At 42.5% G+C, this 19,874-nt stretch overlaps 2 long non-coding RNA genes across 2 annotated transcripts in view; one reads left to right on the top strand and one right to left on the bottom strand.

Moving 5' to 3' along the window:
* LOC142947669 (uncharacterized) overlaps positions 1–19,874 on the top strand; it is a 24,340-nt gene extending 4,466 nt beyond the window's left edge. The window contains exon 3 of the long non-coding RNA XR_012953394.1: positions 19,649–19,874. This is a non-coding gene — a long non-coding RNA (uncharacterized LOC142947669). The remainder of the gene's footprint in view (positions 1–19,648) is intronic.
* On the bottom strand, positions 17,348–19,508 carry LOC142947668 (uncharacterized). The gene is made up of 4 exons (XR_012953393.1): positions 19,210–19,508; positions 18,820–19,083; positions 18,257–18,371; positions 17,348–18,161 (listed from the first exon to the last, which is right to left on the bottom strand). It is a non-coding gene; the product is annotated as an uncharacterized LOC142947668 (long non-coding RNA).

The following is a 19,874-nucleotide window of genomic DNA, read 5'->3' as shown; positions in this document are numbered from 1 at the left end:
CTGGCAAAAAGCCACGAGTCGTGCAATGCAAAGTCATGCACGCAAGCAAGCACCTGAGTTTAACACAGCAAGACACATGGACACAAAGTTTTAGATATATTTATTGTATTTTAATATTGTTCATTTGTTAATTATTTACACAGAGGGGATGCAAATAGGATTACAATCATAAATTTCTAACTTGTCTCGATAGAGACATGAAAAAGTCTTGATCTGATAAAAACAGCTCTTCCACAGCCAGAGATTACACTCGATGAGCATGCAGCTACGTGTATGTTGTAGACCACTGTCAATCAAAATGAACAACTGAAGCCTTTTAGCAATCTATTTCCACTTTTAATCGTGCTGACTGCAAGTTCCTCTATAGGCCATGCTGCTGCTGAGTGTCATGAACCCAGACCCTATTATATTGTTAGTGAAAACGTATGCAAGTTTGGAAGTGTATGAAATAAGAACATTGTGATGACTCGTAAGCCGTTGTGTAGGACACATCCCCCCCCCGTGGACATGTTTCATGATTAAAAAAATCCAGCACTGGGCTGAGATGAATGGATCTGATGGTGGATGTTTGATGGCGTGGCCCTGACCTCTATTTCTTTCTGGTGAACCTGTTAAACTAAGGTTATTTCTAACGTCTTGCTGAAGGTAAAACACTTCCTTTTGTTTGTTGTTATAGTAGATGTGGATTTCAGTTTAGTTCGTCTGGTTTGCAATATTTGTATATTGAACAACGTTTCCGTTTGTTGAATTTTCTGGTCATCATGGCACAGTCGAGAGTGGAGAGTTGGTGGAGAGTTGGTCTGAAAGTGTAGACATGATCCTCTCTCACATGCCCAGCAGTGACTTGTCTCCTGAGGCATCTGTTAAGTCGACTAGCATTAGCTTGTTGCGAGTCCTTGTCGTTACTATTTCTTGCCTACACAGTTCTAATGAAGGGTATTATAGATCAGTGGTGGAATGTACAGTAACTAAGTACATTAACTCAAGCACTGTACTTGATGTAACTCTATACCTATACACTCCTATACATCTCCGAGGTAAATATTGTACTCCACTACATTTGTCTGTGAACTTTAGTTACTTTTCAGATGAGTTTTTTTATACCTTTCCTGTTCGGTGAAAACCACATTTGGTGATTTGAATGTTTCTGATAAACAGAGATTAAGTGTTCCTTCATGGGTTGAAAAAATTCTCCAACTTCTTAAGTTAAATAAACTATTTAAAAACCCTCTCGGATAAGATGACAAATGCACCGTCACAAAGCTGATAACGGCTGTTTTTTCTGAGCTCATGAGAAGTAGACTATTTTTGTGTACTTCATACATTTGAGTCTATCTGCGACAAACCTGTATCTATGTATTGTCTGTACACAATGCCACAATGCCTCACTTCCCTGTGGTCAAAGCTCTAATCTGCACGGTGGTGCTCGTTGAGCCTACAACCTCCATTGTTAGGATCCAGAGTTCTATGGGGGATCCTTTTGTGTGGGCTCGCCAAGATATAGCCGGGGCGTAATTCATGGGAATGGGGGCTGCTGCTGGTCAATAGTGAATGCTGAAAAGGCCTTCCGATCTTCTTGAAGGAAATCATTGATGGTAGGTAACCCCTGCCACCGATGCTTTGCTCCACTGAGGGCGGAGGTGAAAGGAGCCAGCGTGGCCCTTTGACATCCCAGCCGCGACCCTGTAATCCAACGCTCGTCAGTGCTAATCCACAGCTTCACAGCCACAAAGAGACCAGCAGCACATGTGTTTCCATTGCTAACGTTCCCCTGACATTAACGACCAACTAACCTCCATACACAGATGAGTGGAGGAAAACAAACAGGCTCGTAAGTTAATTTATCTTTTGATTCTGAGAGGAAAAATGATTTTCAGAGGTTTGCTCTTCGGCAATGGCAGATTCTGATGGGCTGCCCACGGCCAGCGAGGAGTCAAGGGTCAAGTCACTGACATCTGAGTTGGTTTCTCCCCCTTTTCATTCTTACTTGTGCCACGCAAGTTTCCATGAGAAATGGCAAAACACTGGAGAGGAACTTCCTTTGAGATGTTTAAAGATGTCAAGAGGGTTTCAACCCCAGGTGGGCTGGCCCACTAATCTGCTGGAGCCTCTCCATACAAAAGAGGTTTTTTTTTAATGGTTTACAAATTCCTAATTTGTTGAAGGTTTTCTGATCTCTCTTTTCTTGGTTTTTCCCTTGTATTGTCATTCTGTAATACTCTTGAAAATACCAATCTTTAGTTGGATAAATAACCCAAGGCGGATTGGAGTGGTTGTTGCCATCTCTCACAATGAGCTCCTCTGAGACTTCAAAGCAGGTCTAGACCTCAGCTTTGAGGTCTTGAGAATATTCTCAGCTCACAAATGACAAAAGACCGCCACAGGTGGTTTATTCTTCAAGCTATAAAACAATGCTCCACCTTATTTGTTCCTCACTTTTTCTTGAAAACCTGTTACGACACGTTGATGAATGAGGTTAAGGGCTACGCCAATGAAAGGGTAAAGAAGGGGAATAAAGGGGTTGACACATTGACAAACACTGTAACTTTTTTGGTAAGTTTCGCATGTTTGCTCTTTGGTAGTTGAAATAATATGTCGCACAAATACAGCATAGAATACTTTTTAATGATTCACTTGGAAATAGCCCAGACATATCTGTTTAATGTGGAGTCCTGGCCAGTTGGTAACAGGACAAGTGTATAGAAATGACAGAATTATTTGTAGGTTTTATTGTTAATAGTTAAATCAGTTGGTGGTCATGGCATTAGGCCCACCCTGTATGCTTTCTTTGAATAACATTCTCTGTTAAAACTTGGTTAATCCATTATCCGTAATAAATAACGGATGTACAAAAGAAAATATTAGTACCCAAGTCACAGCTCCTCAGCGGCCCACGATCTCGATCTCATAATCACTCCCCAGAAGCACAAGTTTCCATTCATTACACTGAAGATTGTGAGTGTTTATCATGCGATTCATCCCTCCAAATCTCCAAAACTAAAGCCGCTTTGTCATGTCCATTGATTACACTTGGGGTTAACGCCCGACAAGTCCTTGTAAAGCACTATTAAAATGCTGAATCATCCTAATCCCATGGAATTATCCTTTATCCATAGTGAAAACTGTTGGTGGCAATGTTTAGTGGACTATACATAAGAATAAAGGGGGCTGTGGATGATATGGAGGATTGAGCACAGACTTAGTCTATGGATTAAACGGCACAACAATGGTGGACAGGATGGTTATGCGTGTGAGGTATGGAAATAAATGGCTCTTTTGTTGATGCAGCCTCCCATCACGAGGAGTACATGAGGAGTCTATTCTTTTCTTTTTTTTATCGAAACAGCACGAGCAGTACAACGTTTAGAATATTCTGAATTTAAGATTCACTTGCTGTCGGTTTTCAGAGCTTTTGAATGTATCTTCTTCAGGCCTCTTCAGCGAATGTCATCACATGACCTCAATACCTTCACTTAAGTGCAGTGGTCTGAGGGTCAAAACACAATGACATTTTACAAAAAACACGTTTTGCTGATTGGATATTTTCACTCTTTGAATTTACAGTCTTCGCACTTTGAAATGTTTTGTGAAATGTTGTGTTTTGACCCACAGGGCCAACGCATTTGAACCTTTAAGTGGCTGTATACTGGATAGAACTGGTTTCCATTAAGTTGCATCCTGCACTTCTTTTTCCATTCGTCCGGATCATGTTGTGTTTTTACCAGTGATATATCTGGTGAATATGATGCACTCAAATGACATTTTCAGACTCTGTGAGCTGGTGAGGATTGCCTGAACAGCCAATAGCTAACTGAACAGATCACAATGGATTATGTGATACTTAAAGATGCAAAGGACAGGCGTGTCAAAAGAAAGACCGATTTCTCAAGGGATGGGCATCGAAGCTTTTTGATGTATTCCGTCTTGAAATATGGACTTTATAAGGTGCAAAACTGAATTGGGATGCAGAAAACAACTGATAGGGGGGTTCAAATTTATAAAGATCAGCTGTGTTTTCAGTTCCAGAAAACTCCTTCAGATAATTTGGTTGTCCTGTAGATAGACCGTTTTGAGCGAAATCCCTGTGTCCTATCTCAACAAATAAGTGGAGTAATGTCTACCCGGGGACACAAAGAGGTTGCTCTCCCTCTGTGTGTGTTGTAATCCTAGCTTCTCTGTGCTTTGTGACATAGCCAGCCGCAGGTGCCTTTCAATGCGCTCGCTCATACAGAGGTTACAGCTGATAACACCATCCTGACCAGCGACATCGTCGCAGAAACTCACAGTGCACACCCTCCTGTTCCCCCTCAGGTAAAGACTGTTAGCTTTGTCAGCACTGTTGCTGTTGTTTGCGCTGTTAGCGCTGCTAGAACCGTGAGCTGCGAGCCGCCGGCTAAGCCGTCGCCATATTGAGGGCCTGTTAATGTTAACCAAAAATGATACCTGTGTCGTAGAAAACTTGATTGTTTCCTTTAAAGTTGAACATAGGCATCAACGGCAGGAGCAAACATTTCATAATCCTCACTCAATACCTACAAAGTTTCAGATCCTGTCATGTGTTGCATGTATTTCTGTACGTTAAACCCTCTAGTGTTTCTCTCAAGAAGAGGTCTGACTTTTTCAATAGATTTCAAGTCACTCATGCTTCACCTTTTTGCAGCTTTGGAAAAACCTGTCACATAAAGGAGGGCTTGTGGATGTTCAGAACAGGGGCCCCATTTCCGAGCACTTAGCTGTAAATCTGAGGGTGTCATCATAAACGAAAACACACAGTGTCGTCTAGCTCTGCACGGCTCACAATATGTAGCCGAGTGTAGGTACTTCTGTAGGGCATGGAAATTAACCGGAAAAGTAAATATCTACAATTATAGATTAAAGGATCAAAAATAACAAAGTTGTAAACTCCCTTAAAATTCAGCTTTCTGAAATGTGGCTGCCTAACATAGCCGAGTGTGTTGGTAAATTATGAGTGTGAATCCTTTTAACTTCAATCACCATGTTTGGGATGTGGAGATGATTGCTACATGGTGTAATTGAAGAGTAGATCAAAAGCCGAGGCAGAAGTGTTTGCTGAAGACGAGTGTCAGTCTGTCAGAGTCCACGGAGGGAGCTGCAAGTACAGACTGTGGCACTGTTGGGAAACCGAGTCCTGCAGATTACAGGCCTGGGATTATCATTATGAGAGTCGCTGGGTGAGAAGCAAATCCTGCCCAGAGTAGACTGATCTGCAAATTATTGTAACAATACAGAGGTTGGACTACATCGTTTGGTTTATTGGGGTGCATTGGTAATACTGCATCGATTACATTTGCATGACATCTGAGGGTAGTTAATAGGTATTGTTTAGTATTCACAGTAGGAATTATTGTCAGAAGTCAGAGTAAGATCTTGTATTTTCCTTAAGCCTCTGCGCCAGTAACTTTGTGTTTGGGTTGTCCGTCCATTCGTCTGTCTATACGTACGTCCAATTCTTGTGAATATATCTCAAGATTTCTTCAAATGGTCAAGGTCAGTGTGATGGCTCAAGACTAAATTAAATAATTAAGTGATAAAAAGATGATATTTTAGACATACATGGATGTAAACTGCAACTAGTTATTTTTAAAGATAGTGGAGTGATGTCTACCTGAGCAGAGAATGAAGTCGCTCATCTTGTGTGTGTCGTGATGCAAGCTTCTCTTCGCTTTGTTTACATCTACGGGTCAGGCACTCGTGCCTTTTAGCGCATGTGACTCTCTAAAGCAGTGTTAATGTATGAGGTCGTGCAGTTATTTGCAGACATTAGACGGCAACACTGGCCCAATTCACAAAAACTCCAAAGTATAGGTGAACTAATGTTATGGCCATTCCATTTCCATTTCCATTCCTGACTGATCTTGTTGAATGTTTGTCCAGCAGGGCCCCCCCCCCCCCCCCTACATCCCACCACCATCTGCCCCACATCCATCAAGATATACACACAAATGTACACACACCCAAACTCTTGAATCTGCCATGCCACACCCTGTCTGTCATTGATAGAGTACATATGCTATCGGGGACGCATGCCGCCAAGTCTGGAGCAGGCTAAATAACACTGTTTGCTCTCTTTAGTGCACTGGTCACCTACTTTGCTCTGCGTTTATTACAGCTAGAAGAGGAGGGAGGGAGAGTCAGATCGGGCTCCAGATAACTCTCTTTATGTTTCAAATAGACCTGCTGGACCACCAGGACAATTGGCCGTTCGGTAAGCCCCTCCTCTCGCCTCCTTACATCCCAGAAAAGCAGCATCCTCACCAGTTGATGATTCGTTTAGAAGACATTAATAAAGGAGCAGCATGGTTCATGTATTGCGGTGTAGAGCTAGTTAGCCCTTGTAGTCAGTAATGCTTAATGCTTATAAAGCTTTAAAATATAAAAACTAACTCATACTTCGTCAAATATGCAGGCCCTGCTCCCCCACAGTGAGGCAATACTACACAGTCATCATGTCACATTTCAAGTATATCTGCTGGTCAACCGGGATAAAGAAACCACCCTCCAGACTCTTTAGTTGCAGAGTGTTGCTCTTACTATAGCCCCATGCACATCACTTCAACATGTGATGAAATCCAAAGTACAATAGCCAAGCTACGGTTCCAGAGCTACAATTGGACAATTGCTGTTCAACAAAAGGGGTTTAGCGAGCGGTCAATTAAGACAAAGCATCTAATGCCGTTGTGGCAAATATATCTCACAACAATCTCCAGCTACGTCAGGATACAGCAACAGGCTCTCACCAAACATTTTGCAAAGTGATTGATGTGCATCACTAAACCTGGTAATGCTCACTGGCAGTTGTAAAGCTATATTCTCGCCATAAACACATAACCACCACACATGTCCTCGGGGATAAGGAAGACAAATTGAGGTGTTTGAGACAGATTCCAAAAGAGTGAGAGAGACACTCACCTGGGGTTTTATGGGTCATATATTTTAATAGTGATGGAAGGTGGGCATTAGCACATTTGTGTACACCATGTTTCTGTAGGTAGGGTAAAGGGGAATAGCTTGCGGGCTGCTTGGTATGTGAGGAATAATGTCTGTGGGTAACGGAGCAGTGATTTCTTGTGATGTCTGAAGAGGTGTCATTAGCTCTCATGTCCTTTCAGACGGTAAGCACCAGGTCAAAGGGCAGGAAGTGCACTTTGTCGCCCTCTGCACCAGACTGGAAGATCGTGTTGATCTAGAAAGAATAGAAGTAGAATAGATTAGCGACTGGGAAAAGCTGAACTAGAATCGGACATTATTAACATAATGTTGGATGAAGAAAAAGATGAAGTGGAAGGAATGAGCACTTATTGATCTGTATTTGGTCTTGAGCATGGGATTTAGAAACGCTGCACACCCATAAACTACCTTGACCTCGATTCCTATTTCTGTTAATAGGACGCACTACTTCCATTGGTTTTGCATAAAAAAAATTGATTCTCTGTCTATCTGTATGTCCTTCACATATCTCGGCAAACCAATTTATGACATTTGGTGCAGTTCTGACACGCGACAAGTTCAATATTAGTACACTTTGAATAAAGAGTGGGGGCGGGGCCTCGGCCCAGCAGTGGGCAGACCGCAGCCCATTGATTACAGCATTCAGCCAGTTCTGAACAGTCACGTTTTCAACAATCACTGCACTAGTTGTCCACAATAGTTGTAATTGCTGAGGAAGGCTGGTCTGAGAGGAGAGCTCTCTGCCTCTGGACACTGCTCATTGAGAGACAGTACTGGCAAACTGGTCAGTAGATTAAATGCAAAGCCAAACACAATGCGAACAATCTTGTGTCAACAGCTTGGAGAGTAATCCGTGGTATTTGTTTTTTTGCTGTTGAATGTAATGCAGTCTGTGATTCTGCTTGTTCAAACCCAGAGTTTACTTTAATAGAATTTGTATTTGTCTCCACCTGCATCTGGAAAAAAAGACAAGTGCCTTCCAGGCAATGATTACATGTTACATTTTGTTGTAACGTTTCTAATTAGAGAACACACTGACACAGAGGATGTGGAACAAGTTGAGTCACAGTTGGTTTTGGTGTCAGAAAAGGGGCATTTCACGGCTTCGTATTCATTCACTTACAATACATCAGTTTACTTACATTTTTTACAATTTGCTTTACGTTCAAAGTTCTTAATTTAATCAAATACATGTAACAAACTGCAGTGATATACTTTTCTCATGTGCAGTAAATTCCCTCTGCCCTGATGCTGACCCAGCAAGAAGGCTTCAAGGCTCTACAGTGCTGTACCAACATGCATTTTTCCATTGTTCCATGTGTGATTACATCCATGATGTAATGCGAGTGTGCTACACTCGCCCCGAGGCTACAGTGGGACTTCTGCTGTTGGTAGAATCATTTGCAATCTTCTGTTTTGTTTGTTTTGCCTCACATCGGATGGAATTCCCCTCTTATCTAAATCCAACAATTACTTAAACTTGGATGTCAAAACACTTTCCATTACTATCGTAGCCCCCTTTCCCCCTTTTCCTTTGATGCCAGTTGTTACCGTGCAGGAACACAGTCCCTGGGTCTTTGCTAGCTCAACTGAGTTGTCAGGATCCACAAGGAGTTAAGTCCGTCCCAAGGGACAGAACAACTGTTTGTCTGATCTCAGGATGTTGTGGTGACTTGTCAGAATTAAGACCACACAATACTGTATCTAGCTTTCATTTATAACCAGCCTGTTTACAGAAACAACATGCTGAGGATGTTTTCTTAGCACTAAGATTAAGTAGAAAGCTGAAGAACAATACAGAATAACATTTAATCTTGAATAAAACCGATTGCTGCTTTGGACATTTTCTTTGTAAAACAATTTTATATTGTACAGCAGTGTATTTATGACACTGTAATTGTAAAAGATGGGAAATTGCATTGAAAATAAGTCACTGACTTTGTACTTCGCTATATTTCATTAATGCAATCTCTGATTCACAGAGCTGAAGCATTTTAGAATGGGACACTCTTGGGAAAAGACACATTTTTGTACAAGACCACAATACCACCAGCAGTTAATAATGGCTTCCCACCAAATTTGATGGTCTGTTTAGCATTTGAGCATAATCCTTCTTTTGCAGATGTGCTTTGTTGAAGTTTTGGGGTGTGTGGTTGGTTTGAGCCTGTTCTTTCACTGAACAGATCTCGGTGAATTTGCTGTGTTTTACCTGCACATTCTTCTGTCCCCTCAGTGACCTTGTTGATTGAGGCAGGGGGGGGGGGGGGGGGGGATGAGTGTTTTGGGGTAATTGTAAGTTAGTGTTGGCATAGCTAGAAGCATTAATGAGAACACAAAGCAAAGGGTTATAGGGCATCAGTGGCTCTGCTCCAAGAGGCTTTGCAGATGCCACAAGTTCTGCTGACAGGAACTTTTCAGTGGATGAAAAGATAATTTGTTGCAAGGTGGGCATTTTTGGGGATAATGACTTATCTATTGCATCATAGGTCTGATTTACATCATTTCCACGGGTTATGACCGTGTTGCATTCACCAAAGTAACTGAGATGTAGGAACAAGGCAACATTGCCGCATTGAAGTTTTTGGTAAGAAACCCGAGAAGTCAGACGGGTTGTAAAAAAACAAACATTACTAAGAACACGCGCACCACTTTATTTGGAGATGAGACTGAGGGTTGGTGCCCCAAAAAACGGCGGTAATAATCCCTTATTGCAACGGAAAAAAATGTTTGTGCATATATCTGTGGTAAGTACGGTAGGTCAAAATTGAACCAGGAAGTCAGACTCTAAACGGTCATAGATGTTTAAAACAAGCCCAAAGAAAAACCGCCGGAATACCACAATCATAGAACTTTTCTGAATTTTTCACAGCTGTAAAAATGGACCAGATGTGGATGGAGGAAGGAAGAGAAAAGGGAGGCGAGTGCAGGCATAGCAGAACATTTACCTCCTCCAGGGCTTGCCCTGCATGTCTCCAGCTTTTGTGCCGTGAATAGCCTCCCTAAAGTCATTACTTTCTTAATTGGACCAACTCAACATGTTTTCTCAAAGTCTTAAGCCGTTTATGATTCAAAGACACAAGTGTTTCCCTGTGGCCTCGGGGCAACAGGCCTGCATGCCATGTGAGGAGGCAGGAAGACACCTGTGTCACATTTTCCGTGATCTCTGTATACAGCAGACATTAGCGGGCCTGTTCTGATGACCAAATTGTAATCAGCTTATTGTATCCTGGGGGTCCCATCTGTGATGAAAGTATAATGGACAGCCATGTCCTTTTCCAACCTTCTCCAAAGACACCACAGGGTTAAGCAGGGAGATGGGGATGATAATTAGAAGGTGCACGACTAGGACACCGTGTCCACTGACAATCCCCTAAAAGAGAGTTCATTCCTCCTCACTGATTCCTATAGTATTCATGTGATTTAAAATCGCATGTGAATGAGCAAGCTGGGCTGCAAACAGCTGGAGTTTTCTATGCTTCAATGGCCTCTATGAATGATATTTGCTGTACTTTGTAATGCAACATTTGGGACACGTTGAAGGGAGTCGGAGGCAATCTTGTATGATTGAATAGAACCGGAGGTCCCCGTCTGGGGATCCATTCTTTTGATTTACTGGGACAAGAAATTCCATGTACAATGTATATGTATATGTATTACATGTGTCAAATATTGACTGTTCATTTGGTTCACAGGTTATTGATCATGTTAAATATAAAGTGTGGAACTTCACCGTTTTCTCTCTTAGAACATAACATAACATAATGAAAAGCATTAACTCAAATGCCATTCTATCCCTCACTTGTCTTGACAAAGATGAATGGTTGGCTATAGCAGACTTCTAATCAAGGCTTAAGAATACAGAATGTATTACAGTGTGTGCCAGCAGACCACTTTGGAATATCAACATGAGGTTTGGATCTTTTAACTAATGAAACTGCGTCACTTTCACTTGACTTAAAGTTTGCATGCTTTACACCTGAAAAACCTTTGTGACATCGCCCTGATGGAGCACAACGAGCTCAGATTTCATTCTATCAAACTAAATCACAAAGGTACCATATAGACCCTGACAACACCTCTTGAGGAGCCGAGCTTCTAATTCATCGGAATGGGCCGAGTTCCTCTGAGCACCGGTCTCTTGGAGGAGTCCTCCTGCACGCTGGGCTTGGCTTTGTCACCTGCGCGAGAAGAAGGAGGCAGCAGAAGCATGGCAACTGTGAATGTGTGATGCTTGGGTTGCAGTGGCAGGACCTTTCCGTGCCTCTCTCTTTTTCTTTGGCAGGACCAGGAGACCCTGCGTGGGGGCCACCCCCTCTGACATCAGCGGGGCCCCGCAGCCCTGGGAAGTTGAGCATGTGAGCTTCCCCAGGTCATTAGGGAGAGGCTTGAAAAGACTGTCACCAGGAAGGAGATAAGCCGCGAGGGGCGCAGTAATAAGGCCCTGAATAATAGCCCCTCTGTAGAGAGCCACTGAGGACACAGACTCAGGGATTAAAGGGAGACTGAAAAGGAGAAAGTCAATGGACCTCCACAAAAATATGAACCAGAGTGTCGGTGAATGGTGGGGGGAGTTATAAGCATTCTGGGGGCTCCTTCCCTGGGCCCCATCAAGCTCAAGGAGAAGGGAGGTGTTCTGTGTTGTTAGTCTCTTCTGGGATGAGACGGGCAATTTGAAAGCAAGGTATTTCTGCTGTGTTGGCATGTAGCATTAACGGTGCCACACAAAACCTTATTTCACATGCAGTTGCTGACCTTGCAGTTCATTCAAGTCACGCTCAAATCTCTTGAGTTGCCGCTGTGCAGCATCTTTTGTCCTGCAACTTCGACGTGTTGTATTCCTACTGTACGAGAATGTTATAATGCCTGTATTCTATGAGGGTAGTGTACAGACTGTGTGCATGTGTAGATATGTCTGTGTACCTAAGGTCTCTGACTGTATGTGTCTAATCTCTTGGTAAACGACCGTCTGCAGCAGTTTGTTCCTTCTTGTTGGTTAATCCTGATACAATGTCAGTCACCCTTTTTGTCCACATTCTGTCCACATCCTTTGAAACGTTTCTTTCTACCATAGGGCATTTAAACAGCTGTTTGCTACAATAACAGTACTGGAAACATTAATGTTACCTGCATGTTTATTGTGCGCCTTATGGTAGAATACACAAAGCACAATCAAGTATCTCTACCCGCATAGTGAAATCTATAGAAAAATAAGGATGCTCTGTTGAATTCTTTCTGTAAGATTTTCAAAGCTATATCTTCTCCCTTCAAGATTTTCTGTAACAGGACAGTAGTTGCAGGTGGAAGTTAGTATAAATTCATACCACTACATGACTTAATATGCTGCAAATTGCTTTCCTACCATGGGACCTGTTCCTGGTGCCGCATTGATCGCCAAAGTGAGTTCAGATTGTCAGACGGTTCGGCCCAAATTAGTTGTAACACAAACCTAGAAGGTAATTCGGCCCCATGCCAGCTATTGAAGGGAAGGAAACCTCACAAAGCTCTCTAATCTGTCAACGGAAATTCAATTCTTTAGGACACCCAATCAAATGTATATTCGGGGGGGTCTATTTGTGAGTCGCTCTCGGGGAGTGTGCTGCAACTGATGAATTGCCAAGTAATTAGGTCATTCCCTTCAATTCACACTATCTGAATCAATTTCCGATCTCACCGCAGTGCTGTGCAGCTTACCATAATGTGAGCCACATTGTCAGATGCAGGGAGCAGTAATATGAAGCAGACACGTGAGGCTGAATTCAGGTGGGCCCGATCCCATCTGCTGGAGCCGTGAGGGCTCTGCCAAGGCTGCCCTTCAACCCCACAGCACTTATATGACAGACACAAACATTACCCTCTAGCTGACTATTATCCAAGGAGTGGACATACACAACTACATGTTTTGCATAAAAAAAACCAGCCTGGCTTTGGGATTCCTGCACTCACACACATGATATCAAAGCCAACAAACGCTAATTGCAATACACACTTTCTACGCTTACCCAGTTGTTAACTGAAGTGAAGGCTGGCCGCAAATGAAGCCTGCCCCTTTCACTCCAACACTTCAGTCCAAGAAGCCTGTTAGCAGAGCCCCTCGAGACTCAACCTCTCTCCTCACCCCTCTGTCACCTCCCACACAGCTGCTTGCTGCCACATTGTCCCCCCCATCATTGTCAATGTCACTGTCACCACCATGCACAACATGCGCCCACCCTACTGCTAACCTTTCCTCTCACCAAGCCTGGCCCCTGGGGTTTTAGCTGTCGATTGTTCTGGGACACGGACGTGGAGCAGAGTGGCGAATCAAAGCCCTGCTCTCCCGCAGCAGGAGACCCCCTCGGCTCTGGCTTGGTCTAGTCCGTTCGGCAGCCCACGGCAACCAGACTTCATTCCCCAGATCTCCGCTTTTAGGAACCCTTCCACTCCCCCCCCCACTCTCCAGCCACAATCCCTGGCCAGAAACAAGCCCCAAGAGACAGGCAGGTCTGTGAATAGACTGAATGGGCATTTCTTCAGGCAAGGCTAATGGGTGGTCCCTTTACCTCGGGATTGGACTGCATGGAAGCAGCCCAGCCAAAAGAGCTCTCATGCAATGTCACCTCGAACAATAATCGGCAAAAACGCTCCAGAGTTTGGACTTCCTGGACAGACATTTACTTTGCCCCGTTTCTTTTTGTTAAAGGGATTTTCAAAGGCAGCTCTTGCTGAGCAGAGAAGCTGTCTTGAACTCAACCCCCTCTGCTTTTCTCTCTCTCACCCTTCCTCTTTCTTCTCTCTCCATTTCTTTGTTTGCTCAAGAGGTGTCAAGGATAAAGGTGTCTTTAACTCACAAAGCCTTTACCTGGGAATATGTCCATCACTCACATGCCACTTGTCCAGTTAGCTGAAGCAGAGTAATTTGTCCATTCACCGTCCCCATTGATGTGTTTCCAGTGTTTCTTTAAAATGTCAGCATTGGATCTGCTTTTTTTACACTTATCCGAGCGCATATGGTGGCCTCAGAGTCCATGTGAGGTGTTGTGTGAGCTTCGGTGCAGGTGAGCACGCTTTCCTTGGCTTGTGTTGTGCAAACAGAGGCTGTCAAAATGCAACAGGGCCTCTGAAGGAACCACACCAGAGAGATCTATGTCTGTCATCTCATTGTGGGACACACACACACACACACACACACACACACACACCCACACAAATGCACAGGGCTGCATGTAAAGGTGCCTTTGATCAGAGTTTCTCTCAGATCTTCAGCAGCTTCCCTGCCATTTAGTCCTGTTTACACAACTTCAAACTCCAACTAGCAGAGGTACAATACCTGGAACTCCCATTTAAGGAGCTGGGGAAGATGTATAGTGGAGGACATATTTGGATAACTTCGACCTGACTTTGTCCTGTTGTTCAGTTTTTCAGTTCATCTTTATTGTCGCTGTCAACACGATTGTTCATTCATGTTTTATCTTTTCCTTCCTTGACTTTTAATTTCTGCTTTAGCCTCCAACAAAAGACACAATCATGGCAGTTTACATGCCAAGTAACAGTACAATCTATGCCCCCATGTCTGCTTTGCTTTTCTACATCAATCATTCAAATTTTTCTCTAATAATTTGATACCACAGCTGCAAAACAGAGGCAACATGATGAAACATGCAGTCCATCATGGACCCTGTCAAGCCTAATAAAGATTCAACTGTGTTTCACGAGCCGCAGCGCTCAGGTGGATACCTCTGAGACCTATAGAAAAAAACAGAGGCGAGGTGGGTGGATGGGAGATCAAAACCGGGTGGAAGCTGTGATGACCATGCGCTGAGCTCTTACAGCAGCTCACAGCCCCCTCATGGGGGTAGGGGGTTAAATGAAGACCACCTGGACTGGGGCTAATCCCCCAAACACTATCCTCCTTCCCCAGGACTGCTTCATGGACTCATGCCACAGGATTTACGCAGTTTGGGATTTGAAACAGGCCTATGACTTTTTTTCTCTCCCCCTTTTGGTCGGAGAGCGGATGGAGGTGGTGGGGAGGTGGCGCTGAACCTTTTCTTGTGAGTCTCTGATGTCATGAACCTGCCGAAGGTCATAGCTCATGCACACTGCTGAACAGTATTGGAGGTTGTTATGAGTGATGGATCGTCATGAAATGTATTCCTTTTAAAATGTTCATTCCCCCGTGCCTGTTTTGGATCAAGTGTTTGTGATCTGGAAAGGGACAAATGGTTCTTATTACCAAACTTTGCATTCACTCTCTCTCGTACAATTTCACGAGTTTCATATTCATATCTGTTTTTTTTTTTCTGTTATCTGTTTTCAAATCACGGGACTACTTGATACAATTGTAACTCCGAATGAATGCGTAGAGAATTGAGGTCTTCATCGTGGTTATGTTTAACCAAGATTAGATTTGTGGATACGGGATCTTTTGAAGTTGTGTATAAGATAGTAGCCTCAAACAATAATTTGGCGTCAGATTTGACTTTGCTGCACCAAATATAAATCATATACATCTGTACTGCACAGGGACAGCATACACGGAGACACACATACACAGACAAACACATGCAGATAACATGATTAAATAAGCTACGGAGACTGGTTGTCTACATATATCTTAAGATAAGGTAAAAGTGGATAGCCGATTGTCAGGCGTGGCACCTATTTCCTGTTGGCAGCAGGTAGTCTCGGTATTGAAGAGAGGAAACAAAAAAGCAGAGTAGACCTCAACAGCCTTTTAAACTTCCGATTCAAATGTAGGCACCTGATTACCATTGTTGTGAAATGCCTTGAGGTTGTCTGATAGAGTAACAACCCCAGATGAGTTAGCATGTTTGCACTTTCGGGTTCCCTCGTCTTGAAGTCAATGGGTTTTTTAAATGGGTTTTTGGTTAGAGGTCTGAAATAAGATCTGTGGTTAACACAAGCTCCAGAGATTTTTAAAGTTTTGTTTTATGACATAAAATACGTCAGTAAATATCATCACACCGACTAATCCGTCTTCACAGCCTCGTTTATACTCGCGCTCATCCAACCATGGCGTTGTTCGTTCATAGAATAAAGTTAGCTTTTTACTTCTGCTGGTTGCATTCACGCTTCAAAAACAAAGCCTGGTGACCTAATGACTACTCGCACAATAGCGAGTCACAATAGCTCCCGAAGCGTATCTCTATTTTCTCTTAATGTTCTACTTCCTCCTGGCATTTTTTCACCATTGCACCACATTTCGTTACACACTGCTTGACATACATAGCTTCAAAAAAAAAATCTTCATTGCATTTTCTTGCTCTTTTCAGTAACTGGATTCTGTTGTGTGTCTCTCTCTCTCTGGCTCACTGGCAACCACACACACTTTACTCACACAGCAGCAGTGGGACGTGAACAAGGAGACTACCAGTGTGCAGTGTGAAATCTCAAACTTCCTTATCGAGGAACACTCTGACAACACTAATTTTAGATGTCCTAGTATCTCTGAGGCCGGGTTATCTGTGGCTGAAAGTTCCACGGGTCTTCTGAGAGCTGCCATCTTTCAGTCGTGGGAGTACCAGGACTTCATCAAGGGACACCTTGGCACACTGAAACCGTCCTTTGAAGGAGTCCGTTCCAGCAGAGGTTGAGCACAGTGTGGTGTTGTTTGTGTATACTTATCATACAGACATGTATGGTATCCATCTTGTCATCTAACACTTGGCAGGAAAATGAATAAGTGTATTTCTCAAAATGTTAAACTATTGCTTTAAGGCGTTAAGTTAAAGACACAGGATCTGGTTCTATGGTACATTTTTGGGGTCTTTACCAGGAGAGAGAAAAAATACTGTGTGATCACTGTGTGTGATGTGTGCGTGTGTGTGCGCGCACAACACCTGTGGGATTAGGGCCTTTTGCTACAAGGCCCTAATCCTGCTGTAAGGGAATGAAATGAGGCGAAAAGCTTTTTATGAGAGCGTAGAATAGCAGTGAGCTCAGTGGGTGTGTAAAAGGATGAGCCCTGCTTTAGACAGGCTGACACTGTTAAAGCCTACAAATGTTCTGCCGTGCCCCGTGTTCAACTGGTGGCCTCAAATGATCATGATACGTACAGTAGCTTTCAAAAAGCTATACATCATCTTTCTATTTCTTATGCTAGTAATCTTGTCACTGGAGGAAGTGCCACTTCCTGTAATTCATCCATACATTACTTAGTTTTAGAGAATAAAAGCTTCTTTAGCTGGTTAATTAATTTACAAATGGACACTAAAACATTTCAGTGTGAGGGGATTTGAGTTTGGCTGTAGCGACTGCAGATGTTTTGTCCCTGAAACCTTTTGTGCACATCGTTGGTGCCATGTGATATGAGAGGAAGTTATTCGCTGTGTTTCACACATCTAAACACTTCTTAGAACGGTCTTTTTTTAATGCGACATAGGTTACAAAGTCTTTTATTTGTCATTGTACGACAGGGTTACACAACAACAAAAAATGTTGTAGCCCCAATTTGCTACATAGAAAAGAAACAACAAAAAACAATATAATATATATAAAGGGTGGAGGATGAATTAAGGAGTCTCACAGCCAGAGGAAAGAAGCTGTTTTGAAGTCTGGTGGTTTGGCAGCTGATAATTCTGTATCTCTTTCCAGACGGTATCAGGGTGAGGTTGGTTGGTATTATCTTTTAATATCCCCTTAGCTCTTTGCAGACTCCTCTTCTCACCAATATCACTGAGGATATTGGTGATGATATTGTGATGTATTATAGGAAACTATCTTTAAAGTGGAATATGAATTACACTTTGCAGACTTGACTGCCCAGTATCTGGTCAATGTCAAAATAATGTACTCTTATTTAGTTCAAAGATTTAAACAAAAATAATAATGAAAACTATACATAACTCAAGGACTAAAAAATTGGGTATCAATAAGCAGCAGGGAATGATATGCTCTCGGGTGATTTATGCAGGGTTAGCATGAAGTATTTGCACGCACACAAAAGCACATCAGAATAGCATTACTTTACAATTTCTGTCCCCACTACTCATCTACTTCAATTACTAACATTATAGTATCTAACAGTTTCTTACATTCCTGTGTTTAATAGATAATGTGGTGGCCAATCAGATTTCCTGGGTGTCACGTGTCACTCCTTGGACACAGCCCTGGGATGTGGTGAGATAACACTATATTCTAGGGAAGCATAAGTGTTAATCTCCACGCTAGGTTTCCTCTGTTGATTCTTACCCCTGGAAATTTAGAAGAGAAGATGGTAAAAATGTAATCCTTTGATTTATTGACATCAGTATTAGGGTGTGCATTCAGGGTAATTTCACATTCTCACCGTTTGTAAGTGAGGATGATCATGGTGGTGTGGAGGACCAGGTTCAGACTTAAAGACACACCAGCAATTATCCAGGGAAGGGCCGCATCAAACTTGGGATTCATACCCAACCAATCTAAATAAATTCATAGTTTCAACTTCATTAAAAAAAAATGTTTACGCAGCTTTCAACAGCAAGGTCAGCAGCATGTAAACATTCAGTGTTATCAAATAAACCTCTCTAAATCCTCTGTCTACCATTCTGACTGATGTCTGTCAAAGTAATTTGACCCAATAGTCAATTAAATAGGTGAGTATAGATCAACACAATAGTTAATGTATATCATTTCAAACGCTTTTACCTGCAGGTTTTGACACTTGCTCTTTGCTGCATAATGGTTATTTTGATATATAAAAAAGCAGCAATAACTTAAATTCATCATAGAACAAATAGGATATTTTGATATGAACATTTTAAAATATGTCTTGTTAAAGATTTTTTAGAGGATAGAATGTTGCACAATGGCAATGCAAACAGAGATACATTTGCACCATGCATTGAGCAGATATGAAGGACTACTCACAGTTCTCAGTGTAGTTCTGGAGCGGAAGTTCAAACTCAGCCCGGCCCAGTTTATTGCTGCTGATGCATTTGGTGTTGGTATAGTCGGCAGCAAGCATAGTGCTGTGAACTGTCTGGATGCTGCTATAGCGGGTGACTGAGAAGTTAGTGAGGGAGGCCCAAGGCCAGGTGATTAGAGGCAGAGGATTCCCCCGACTGATGCAAACACAGACCACAAGCTTTCCTTCAACCATGCACTGGGAACCATTTTGGATCTTAGGAAGAACTGAAATAAAGAAAGAAGCATAATTGAGAAAATACTTGAGCAATCTTAATGACCAGTATAGAGAGAATATGGGTTGGAAGCATGTCAAATTAATATTTAGTCTAACAAATGCGGCAACCTACTTACATTCCACAGTCAAGGAGACAGTTGTCTTGACAATACTGTGATCATAATTTGCCACACATGTGATGTTGGTGTTGTGGTCATCTGCGCGAGGAGTGAGGTTTAATAAATCCTCTTTATACCAGCAATAATCATCGCGACATGGCAAAGGATCACCACGAAGCACCGTAGACCGTCCATCAGCTTTTGTCCATTCCCAGTGGAGTGTTGGTGCTTCCTCGCATAATATGTCAGCCATAGATGTCAGTTCGGCAGATTGTCCCTCCGTCATGGGAAAAAGCTGAATATATGGTCTTGTGGGTAATTCTGAAAATAAATAATATTATAGCATTGTCAACTGTTGCAAGCTATACTTTCCTGTCAACTAGCTCAGCCGTTGAGAATGCAGGGGAGGTTTTAAGTAATTATTTGGTAAAATGAATTTATTCTCTTTCTTTCCAAGTGTAAGATGAGAAGACCGATACCACTCTCATGTCGTGCATCAAGAACGGAGCTGGAATCAAGCAGGGGTAAACGGCTTGACTCCGTCCAAAGTACAGAAATATTACTACAGCTGACTAATTAACACATTGTAACTTATTTTTGTGGTCAATACACAAACAAAATGTAAAAAATGTGTGGTCTTAAAAGGAGTAGTATCAATGCTGTAACTGTGTATTTAATAAAAT

The sequence above is a fragment of the Anarhichas minor genome, unplaced genomic scaffold, assembly GCF_050575085.1.
Source record: "Anarhichas minor isolate MPS153535 unplaced genomic scaffold, ASM5057508v1 ptg000011l, whole genome shotgun sequence".
Lineage (NCBI taxonomy): Eukaryota > Metazoa > Chordata > Actinopteri > Perciformes > Anarhichadidae > Anarhichas > Anarhichas minor.
This window is presented reverse-complemented; position numbering and strand designations above follow the sequence as displayed.